Here is an 11,405-nt window from a genome sequence, read left to right as displayed (position 1 = left end):
GGAAGTTACCCAGGCCTTTCACTGTGAGGAGAGGTGGAATATAAAGGTGGAAAATGAGAGCAGGGATCTCCCAAGCCTCACTTGTCGATGTTTTTCCTTCCAGGAGGGCTGAGGAGCCTCTCCCTGTGCATCCTGTGGGTGTAGGGGGAGGTGTGAGCAGTAAATGGACCTGACAGGCACCTTCCACGGCCTCTGCAGCTCAAGTGCCTAAAACTAATTCCATAATCCCGCTTTTCTTCCTGTGCTACAATTCCCATTTCCTTAGAGTACAAATTTATCATCTCTAAAAGCATCTCAGGGTGTGTTTTCCCTCCCCACACCCCAGTTCTGACGTGATGTGTGGTGACTTTGTCCCAGTTCTCCCCTCCATCCCCAGTGCTTTCCGTTGGTCAGGAATCCCCCACCTGCTCTGGGACAGGAAAGATGGGATTTGTTCCAGGATGCTTGGCTGGGATTCCTGTCCAGGAGCTCTGCTTAAATAACCCAGCCTGGGAATCCTTGGCCTTGTGAGCTCCTGGTGGAAGTGGCTCCTTCCTCCCTGGCTGGGGGAACGTTGACTTTGGCCCTGGCAGAGGAATTAGGGCTGAAAAGGCACTTGGAGCTCTCGGGATGAGTGGGACTGGAGCCTGGGGCTCAGGGAGGAAAACGTTGGCACAGATGTGACTGGGGGTGTTGCTGCAGTGAATGCATTAAATGGACAAAAATGGCAAATTACAGGGGGCTGCCACTGTGATTTTTTACAGCCTGTGTTGGAATCTCGAGCAGAAATTCCCTTCTTGCCTCACAGGTGGTTCATTTGTGTCTTGGATTGGAGCTCTTTCCACAGTGCAGCGAGTCCTGCACCACCCTCAGCCCTTGAGGGTGGATTTGGGGTGAGGAGGGACCGAGCTGGGAGGGGTTTGAAGCTTTTCCTCTTGGTAACTGTAGAAACCTTGGCTGAGGTGAATGAAGCTTTACCTGGGGGCTGGGAGTGGTTCTTTGTGCATCAGCAGCTCGGTGTCAGCTCCTGTGAATCCCTCCTGCCTCAAACACGGGGTGGGGGTGGGAGAGGGGGCCAAGAAAAGAGGGATTGTCGGGGAGAGGCTACAAAATAATGGAACAAACCAGCTCAGGTTGAGCCTGTGGGTACTGAATCAAACTGCTGGGGTGTGACAGAGCATCCAGCTGAACTCTGTCCATGTTCCCACGAGTGTTTTTGACACCTTTCTTCCCCAGTTCTCATCCAAAGCCTGGAATCCTGCAGCCCCAGGGCTCAGCTCCCAGCCAAGGACTGGATCCCGTCCCACCCTGCAGCACAGAACCTGGAATTCCTGGAGCTGGAACGTCCCAGCTGAGCCTCCCAGGGCTGTCCCTGCCTGCTCTGGCCTGTCTGCTGTTGACAAAGGCCGAGTCACATCGGTGTGAATCACCGGGCTCAGGTGCCCTGGGATCGCCTGGACTTTGTGCTTCTCTCTGGCTCCTTTCTGAAGGAAACGTGGCCGAGGCGGAGACTGCAATCAAATCTCCTTCCAGGAGGTGTAAAATGATGGCTTTGGATTAATCCCCAGACTTGGGAGGGCTGGAAGTTCCCAGCTGGAGCACCAGAGTCTGGACTCACGCTTGGATATTGAACTAATTCAGCTAAAACATTTTATAAGGCTATTTATTGGAATAAATTAAAACCATGATTCTATTAAGCAACTTCCCCCCCCCTGTAATTTTATCAGGACATTCCTTGAATTGCTGCCCCTTTGCCTCTTTCTGTCTCTCAAAATCTGCTTTTCGTGGAGCTGAAGGGAACTCATCCCGTTGTTTTGCTTCTTGTTGGAGCGGAACAAACACAAACTTGGGCTGGATTTGGGGTGGGGAGCTCTGTGCCATCCTACCTATGCATTTATAGGTGATGTCAGAACTGGCAGTTCTTTAAAACCTTCCAGTATTTATGATTTTAAGGTGCAGTCGCTGCAGTGCAGCTCCCCAAGCAAATCCCTGATTTCTGACCCAGATTTTGGGGCTGTGTGGGGTGAAATGTGCTGCTCTGCCCAACCTGGGAGGGGGGATTGTTTGGGGGGGTTCTCAGGGACGGGGTTGGTGCTCGGTCTGTGCAGGTGGGCAGTAAAATGAGTGTGAAATGCAGTTTTCCTGTGGAAAATGCTGAATCCCAGGGCTGTGATTTGGGAACATGGAGGGTACTTGGGAATCACGGCAGGGGGTTACAGGAACTTCTTGTCAAGCACAAAACCTGGAGCCAAGGCTTCCTTTTTTTTTTTTGACTGTGTAGGTCAGGCTGCTGTGCTCCCCCTCGTTGTTGTTTTTTTAATCAATACAGCACTTTCTTGGTCCTATTTACCACTTTTTAAATGCCAGGTGATGTTGTTACTCTCTTGTTGCACGCTCTGTGTTGATTTATTCTCTCTGAATATGGTTTTATTTTAATAGGAGGTTGAATCAGATGCAAAACTACAGAATGGTCGACTGTATTGGCGACAGTCAATAGAGTTAATTCTTGTAAATTATTTTTCAGTCGTGATTTGCTTTTTGCCTTCATTCTTCAGAACTGGAAGGACTTTTTCTCCTTCAGATGTGTGTGTATACATATATATATATACATGTAGGCAACTCTTGGGGGTCATGCAAAGAGATGCAGATCTCTTTGGGAACAATGAAAATTAAACTTTTTTTTAAACTACATTTAAACTCTTTTTTTTTTTTTTTTAAAGATTTAAAGATTCAGTGTAAATGGTGAAGAGGGAGGGCCTTGTCCTGTTGAATCCCCGCGTGATTTACTCGGGTTATGGCTCTGAAACCTGAATTCCTGGATGGGTATCAGAGCAGCAGCTGAACCAAACCATTTGGATGAAGCTGGCCAGGGAATTTCTCCTGGATCTGCCGTGCCTGGGATGCCAGAGGTGCTCCCTCCAGAGAGGCCAGATGGGGGCAGGAGCTTCCTTTTTACCAGCAAATTTTGGCTTTTCTGCTCAGTGTTGGAGGTGAGACCCTGCCCCTGCTGGAGCTTTTGCAGCTGATTTTAAAAGCTCCTTTAAAAAGGGTTTTTCTGCAGAGCCGGAGCTCAGTGGGTTCCAGCTGGCTCCGTGTTCCCAAAGCAGAGCTCGTGGAGCCCCAGAATGGTTGGGGTTGGAAGGGACCTTAAAGATCCTCTCATTCCAATCCTAGGAACGGGGTTTATCCCTGTCCAGTCCCTCGTGTTTTTGTAACATCTCCTGTAACCCAGCAGCTGAAGGTGCTGCTAAAAACCCCAAACCACCGTGCTGGAGTAATTTACCCCTCCGTTTGGCAGCCCATTAAACCCTCTAAAGTGGGGTTTTGTCTCTCAGGATGAGCTTTTAGCGCAGGCATTCACAGCGGTTCCAGGGGGGTCTCCCCGGTGCCTGCCTGGGACAATCCTATCTTTAGCCTCGCCTTAGTCTGGGTTGTTTCTGCTTTTTAACCAAAGTCCCTCCTCGCTAAACCTGCCATGGCCACGTTTTCTGCTGCTTTTCCACGGCTTGTTTTTCCACAGCCGGTTCCATCGAAGGAACCGCTCCCTTCACACCTGAAAACGATTGACGAGCTTTGCCAAACAAAGCCAAACAAACCCGGCACGCGTTTATTGCTGGGAGAGCCGCGGATCAACAACAACAACAGCTCCGCGAGAGTTTTGTAAATCTTCGCTGTGCTTTCCAGCGAAGATGCTTCTTGCTTGACGGGGAATTTCCAGCATGGAAATTGTTCCACCTTTGGTGGAACCCGACCAGCGCCGAACGCTCGGATTGGGAAGGGGGTCATTCATTGTTAATTAAGCCAACCCAGAGGAGCGCGGGCTGGGAACACGATCAGGATCTGTCACAAGACCGAAGGTAAGCTGTCCCCTTCCCTGCGTGTTCCGTGAGCATCTGGTGGGGGTGGTGGCCCTGCTGACGGCTCAGGGCATCTCTGCCCCAGCCGGGGGGACTCTGCAGCTGCTTCTGTCCCTCCGTCCCTCGTTAAATCTCGTTATAAAAAGCCCCATGAAGTCACCCGCAGTTCAGCCTCCCCTGGAATTGTTTTCAAAGGAACGAGCTGAAAGTCTGCCAGGCTCTCTGATATTAAAACTATTTACCGAATTGAGTACTTTTTCTTCCTCCTTGATCCCCGGTGGCAGAGGAAAGGGGCATTGAAAGCCTGAGTCATTTTTGACGGAGGAATGGGAAATGTGGAGAGATCTGTGTGGGAGTGGGGAGGGACTGGGGGGCTTGGGGGACATCTGGTTCCACCTCCTGCTACGGGCAGGGACACCTTCCACTATCCAAGGTGGCTCCAAGCCCCGTCCAACCTGGCCTTGGACACTTCCAGGGATCCAGGGGCAGCCACAGCTTCTCTGCCCAACCTGGGCCAGGGCCAGGAATTCCTCCCACTATCCCATCTCTCCCTGCCCTCTGGCAGTGGGAAGCCATTCCCTGTGTGCTGTCCCTCCATGCCTTGTCCCCAGTCCCTCTCCAGCTCTCCTGGAGCCCCTTCAGGCCCTGCAAGGGGCTCTCAGGTGTCCCTGGATCCTTCTCTTCTCCAGGTGAACCCCCCAGCTCTCCCAGCCTGGCTCCAGAGCAGAGGAGCTCCCGCTGTCCTTGGGGTGAGTTATCCAGGTGAGATCCCTGTTGGTGCCACGGGTGGGATCACTTCAGTTTGCAGGAGTTCGTGTCAGCTCCCGAGCTCTGCAGGTCACACCACTGAGGATGCTGCTCCTAGGACAGCACGGCACGATGCCAAAGGATGTTATTTGGGGTGGTATCGTCCCCTATTGCCATTAGATGTCCCTTTGTTGCCCTCAGCAGCAGGATCCCTCGCCGTGGGGCCGCGGGAGCAGCCGCACATTCCTGAGGGCTGTTAATGACAGTGCTGAGGACAATCACTCCGCTGGCTGCTGGTTCGTGACCTTTGGGCTGTGGCAGTGACCTTTCTCGGAGCATTCTGCCCCTGGGAACTGCTGCCCCGAGGTATTCCTGGCCACAGCTAGACAGGAGCCTTAATATTTCATGGGCTGGTGCAGGTTGTATTTCGGGAGATGAGACACCACTGCAGCAATGCGGCTCTGGAATGTGGAGAGCATTGCAACGTCCACCCCGGCTGTACAATCAGAGGTGTCTGAACCTTTCACAGAAATATGTTCCTTTGAAATGGGCAGAGTAAAAGAAATTTAAAAAAACCCCACCCTGTCAGACAGAGGTTGCAGTTAAAGGCTGTGGCACTGAAATCTGGGCGTGTGAACTTCAGTCCCCTGTTCAGGATCCTTCAGGGGGAGAGGACTAACGGTGCAGGAACGGTGCATTGGTGGGAAGATTTAGTCATTCTGGGATTTCTTGAGCAGATTCTTGATCTAAATCCTGACCTGCTTTCTACAGCAGCTTTTGTGATCTTTGGACAAGCTCTTGTCGTTCAGGAATTGCACCTTTGCTTCTCCCCTGACTGTGGGAACTGCTCTGCAGGGTAGGGAAGTCAGAGGGGTCCAGGGACAGAGCAGGAGCCATTTCCCCAGAAATAAACCCTGCAGTAATTTGAAAACCCTGGGAAGAGGGAAGACTTTTCTTCTTTAGCCCCAGAAAAGTGAAAGGGAGTGTTACCTCAATCCTTCCCACTCAGAGTTTGCTCAGGGCTCCTCAGGACACGGCAGGCAGAGGGTCCAGCAGAGCCCTGGAGATGATGAGGGTCTGGAGTGTCCCTGAGACCAGCAGAGACTGAGGGAGCTGGGCCTGGTGAGGCTGGAGAAGGGAAGGCTGAGAGGGGATCTCATCAAGGCACACAGATATCTCCAAGGGGTGCCAAGAGGGTGATGCCAGACCTGTCAGTGGTGGCCAGTGACAGGATGAGGAGCAGTGACCATAAACCCCAAGAAGTTCCACCTCTCCATGAGGAAGAATTTTCCATGAGGGTGGCAGAGCCCTGGAACAGCAGCCCAGGGAGGGTGTGAGCCTGGAAACTGGACCCCCCTGGGTGTGTTCCTGTGTCACCTGCTCCAGGTGACCCTGCCTTGGCAGGGGGGCTGGGCTGGATGATCCCCCTTCCCACCCTAACACTCCTGGGATTCTGTTGTCCTCTTCCCTTCTGGGAAGAAAGCAGGTCCTTGGGGGAAAAAAAGGCATGGAGGGCTAAGTAGTAAATATTTGATTTCTTGCCCCTGTTCTCACGTGGGGCACAGATATTTTTCAGCAACATCAGGGCAGTTTTTGACCAGGAAAAGGCAGCAGAGCTGGTTGCAGAATTGAGGTGATGCACTGATCATGGTTCCAAGGGGAATGGTCAGCCCTGTCCCTTCATCCCAGAGGATTCACAGCAGGGAATGCCTCCATGTCCCAGCTGTGTTCATCCATCCCTTTGTTGGGGTGATGGTGGAAAGTTGGCAGAGCTGTGCAATGCCATGTGAAACCTCCCTGCTGCCAAGCTCTGTGGGAAATGTGGACTCATGGGATGCCCTGAGTGTGGTCTGGGATGGAAATATGGATTTATGAAATGGCCTGAGTGTGGTCTGGGATGGAAATATGGATTTATGAAATGGCCTGAGTGTGGTCTGGGATGGAAATGTGGATTTATGGAATGCCCTGAGTGTGGTCTGGGGTGGAAAGGAACCTGGAGTGGTTTATGGTTTCCCAGTGAATTGTTTCAGCTCAGATCCATGAAAAGCCAACTGTTCCAAATTCCCTGCAAGGCTCAGCTGGGTTCAGGGAGAGGGATGCAGGTCTAGGAAAACTTGGAGGTTTTCAAAGTGGAGGAATGTTCTACAAATATGAGGGTTTATTTATCTTACAAACAGCAGGAAGGAGAAAAGATTTGGGAAGGACTTCACCTTCCCTTCCCAGTTTCTACCAAATTCAATTATTGTTCCAACACCTGCAGATTTAGAGTGCCAACAGCCACTCTGAATATCTCGTGTCAATGCAGGGGATCTGTTGCTGGGCTTTTAATACTGAAATATTAACCTCATTTTTAAGTTTCTACAGCCAGCTGGGGTCAGGTTGAGGTGCATTTCTTCATGTGATTTCTCTTTGCTTCATCCTATCTCATCACGAAAAAGAAATGTACAAATATTTGGGATCTTGTTCCTGTTCTTTTCAGTTTGGGTTTGTTTGGATTTTTTTATTTCCCCCTCCTTGGAATCCTCTCTTGAGGATTCAGTCTCTGAAGCATCCTGGTCGAACACTTTCTGTACTAAAATCTTCAGTCCTATAACCTGTGTAACCCAAATAATTTGATGGGTGAGGGGATAGTTCCTTCTCTCTCCAGAAACATAGAGAGAGAAGAAATTAATTCTTATTTCAAACCAATAATTCCTTTAATCCTCCTCTTCCAGCACAGTCTTTTTGACTCACGGCAGGAGAGTGAGTGGCTGGTTTACACACCATACAGCTACTACCTTGTGCTGCCACTGACCCCATATCAACGTGTCAGGGGCAGAAAATAGACCTGCAAATAAGACATGGAGGTGATTTAATGGCAGCATTTTGGTGGTGTTGCCTCCAAGATTATTATTTGTTATGATCTAATGCTTTCTATTAATACTTTGAGAAAGGGGATAAGCAGCACTGAGGCAAAGAGTGGAATTCAGCTTTTATCCTCTCCTAAAAACCCTTTTCCTTCATGAGCCAAGGCCCAATCCCTGACAAGGCCTGGCTTGGTCCAGAAGAAAAAAGACTGGATTAACTTCCAGCTGTAAAGGGAGGGCTCAGAGAAACATACACATGTAAATGTAGATTTAATTCAAAGACAATCCCTTGCATTGTCTAACTGCATGGTTTTTTGGCAAATATGCCTTTTTTTTGGTAAAAACGCTCCCCACAGGATCTCTGTCCATGAGAGCAAAAGGGGCAGCGAAGCCTCACGGTCGGGAATGGCAGAAAGAACGAGAAGGGCCTTGCTGCTGGTGGGTTAAAAATAGACACAGTGACACAAATACGTATTCAAATGTCCCTTTTTCAATGCTGAAATGCTTGTTAAGCCCAGGTGCTGTCTTGGTGTCCTCAGGGGGTTAAATCTGGCAGCTGTGATGGCAGGATGTGGATCCATCGTCGTGCCCGGAGAGGTTTCTGTTGGGCCAGATGGACCCACCGAACTCAGTATTTGTATGACTCAAGCACAAGGAAACACTTTCTGCTTTCAAAGGGTGGGTGATTGAAATGCAAAGCAGCATCTCCCTCTGCCTGAGTCATCCTGCAGCTTTCTGTCTTCTCAGCTCAGAGCTGCTGAGCACGTGGATGTTTACGGGCGGTGGATGAAGTGTGGCCTGGTGAGCCAACCTGGGTGGGAGCTGCCCCGTTCTGCCCTACAGCAGGGTTTTCCTAATGCCTTGGAGATGTTTGTCCCCCAGAAGGCCATTTCCTATTCTCAGAGCAAAGTCAAAGGCTGGACTTGGTGATCCTGCAGGTCTTTTCCAGCCTGAATGATTTTAGACACGTGTGAAGACACCTGTGCGTGTCCACTACATTTTTCACCTATAGATGCCAGTTGTGGACTTGAGTAGAAACCACAGGAAATGTAGAGGGGTTTGGGTTTGGTTGGGTGGCTTTTCCAGTGCTTAAACAGGAATGGAGCTTGTAGTGATAGTTTTGTCACAGCTGTCCGCTGAACTCTGGAGTTGAAGGAGCAAAGACCCGAAAGATTTTCTGGCAGCCTGAAGTGACCCAAGAGCACTTTCCTCCCTCTTTGTGTTCAGATGTCAGAACAAAAATCTTATATTCATCCCAACTTTTCATCTCCTTCATAATGCTGCTGGTTCTTGAAGCCCACGTGTAATTTTGGAGGGTTGTTCCATGTTCTTTTCCAGCCTGGGACTGAAGATCTGCCGTGTTTCACACCAAAACCAGCTGCGTTTCAGGGGCAGAGAAAGGGGTGCCGGCACCCTTCATATAATTTGGGCCTTGTTCAGTGGCTTCCTAAATAAGATTTATCAACCAGCAATGTAAAATAGGCTGAAGGTGATGCTGCAGTAACTGAGGGATAAATTTATTGCAGGAACTTCCACGACTGGAGCTGGAAATGGCGATAATGAATTCTCTGTTCAAGAAGAAAAACGGGCCCTTCGCTCCACAGGGGTTTGTTTGGCTAATGAAGATGTCACTTTTTGCATCCAATCAACTGGGAAGCAGCACTCTGGAGAAAAATCGAGCCTGGGAGTTATTTCTGGAATGCACACCCAGAGGATCTGGGTCAGAGAGCAGCAGGTCGAGCTGACACCGCTCTCGAGAGACTCCACCAACACGTTGTATCAATTTCTGGACATCTTCAAAAGATGTAAGAAACCTCCAAATAAACAGAAATCAGATAAAAAGGGGAAGGGTTGCCTAGGAAAGCAAAATGTGGAGTAATGGAGAGCCCATGGAGAAAGGGAAGGGTCTGCAGCTCTGGGCAGAGCACGGAATACTTGGCAGTAGGGAATGAGATATGATATTTCATCAGGATATAAATATGAACTTCTGGAAAGAGTTAGGGAAAAAGAAGATGCCTCCCAAGGGCCCCATACAGTTAGTTATTTATTGAATGATGTGACCTAGCATATGAAAAGGGATCATTGTTGATACTGGCTTTGAAATGCAGCTCCTTGAAGAACCAAAGCCAGTCCTCCATTGTCAGTCCACTGGGTGACCCACGAGGCCACTTCTCCGATCATCAGCCTGGTTCTGCCCCATCCATCATGTCATTGCTGACCTTCCAAACTCCTCTGTGCACCAGGGTTGCTCCCCTGTCACCCAATCTGTTTATCAAGTATCCTGAGTCTTCCTCACCAGGTGTTTGGTGGATGGCAGGTTGACCATGAGTCAGCAGTGCCTGGAGCCAGGAGGGACATCCGTGTCCTGGGGTGGGTGAGGGAGGGGATTGTCCTGCTCTGCTCTGCCCTGGGGGGCCTCTCCTGCAATACTGGGGCAGTCTGGGGGGACACAAGGGAAGGGAGAGATTGAGCCATTGGAGAGTGTCCAAAGGAGGGCAGATGAGGATGGGGAAGGGCCCAACCCCCAGGGAATGGCTGGAGCTGTGCCAGGGCAGGCTCAGGGTGGATCTCAGGGAAAGGTTCTTCCCCCAGAGGGTGGCTGGCACTGAACAGGCTCCCCAGGGCAGTGGACACAGCCCCAAGGCTGCCAGAGCTCCAGGAGGGTTGGGATGATGCTCTGGGGATGGGCCTGTGCAGGGTTGGACTGGATGATCCTCGTGGGTCCCTTCCAGCTCAGCGTGTTCTGTGATTCTGTGAGTTTGACTGTTCGTTGGGTTCCTGGTAAGTTTTTCTATGCAAGCAGCACTTTTCCCGTGTTCCTGGGTCCGTGTCTTCAGCCACAAAACGTTTTGTAAGTGATAAAAATATTGACAAGTGATTTGCATCAAGTTGACAAAGCTGAACTTACAGGGTGGAATTAAAGATGTATTTATACTGAAAATTTAGTTCTTGGTCCAGACTCCTTGCTCTGAAGCTCAGGGATCCTTGAATTGGAACAGTTTTGCTTCAGGTCCAAGATAGGAATGAAATCAATTCAAATTCCTTGATATTATCAACTCTGAAGGAAGAAACCCCCTGTGTTTTATCACGGGAGTGTTCCCTTGGTTTGTCTGGGGAGCCCCTTTCAGCAGAGACCTGGAGAAGCCAGGCCAAGCTCCCGGTGTGTTTGGGTTTCCTCAGGAGCACCGAGGTGCCCAGCTCCCTCTCCATCCCTGCTGCTGACAACAGGTGGCTCCTCTGGGGTCACCGAGTATATTTAGGGCTGAAACCGGAGCGGGCTGGGCCGGATTGGCTGCGGGGGCCACACGTGTGCTCGTGGAGTGCTGCACCCGCTCGCTCTCTCCCACTGCTGCCCAGGAGGGAAGACTGGAGAGCCTTTGCTCCAAAGGATATTTGCTGGATGTTGCTGGTAAGGACATTTTAACTGTGGTTGACATCTTTTCCATAGAGCAGGACCTCGAGCTGCTCCCCCAGCCGGTGGGTTTTTTTTGGGGTACTTGTCATGCCTTGCCCAGAGCAGACAAGTCTTCTGCCTGGATAACCAGGTGCAGATGGCAGGAGGAGGAAAGCACCTGGAATCGTGGTTGGGAGCGTAACTGAGGGTTAGAACAGCGACAGTTTTTATGGTTTAGACCCTTCTATGCAATCTCCACTTCTTGGGCTTAATCACTCACTTTGGCCTACTTTTTCACCCAACTTGCCGCCCATAAACGGAGTTATTCGTGATTTATTTGAATAGTTAATGATCTGGTTTAACAAATTAACTCTTTGGCAGTTTTTCTCAGCTCTCTGGAACTAAAAAGGGACAGTGTTGCATGTTCCTATATTTAACCTGGGTTACTGGCCTTGCCTTGCCTCAGAAGGAATTGCAGTGGGACCAGCTCAGCTCATGGGCAGTTGGCAGGATTAGCTTACACGGCAAATATCCCTGGATTTGGGAGCAGCTGTTCCAAAGCCTCATCCCTCCCCAGCATTG

Source organism: Myiozetetes cayanensis, unplaced genomic scaffold (assembly GCF_022539395.1).
Source record: "Myiozetetes cayanensis isolate MyiCay16 unplaced genomic scaffold, myiCay2020 scf9, whole genome shotgun sequence".
In the NCBI taxonomy this organism is placed as follows: domain Eukaryota; kingdom Metazoa; phylum Chordata; class Aves; order Passeriformes; family Tyrannidae; genus Myiozetetes; species Myiozetetes cayanensis.
This window is presented reverse-complemented; position numbering follows the sequence as displayed.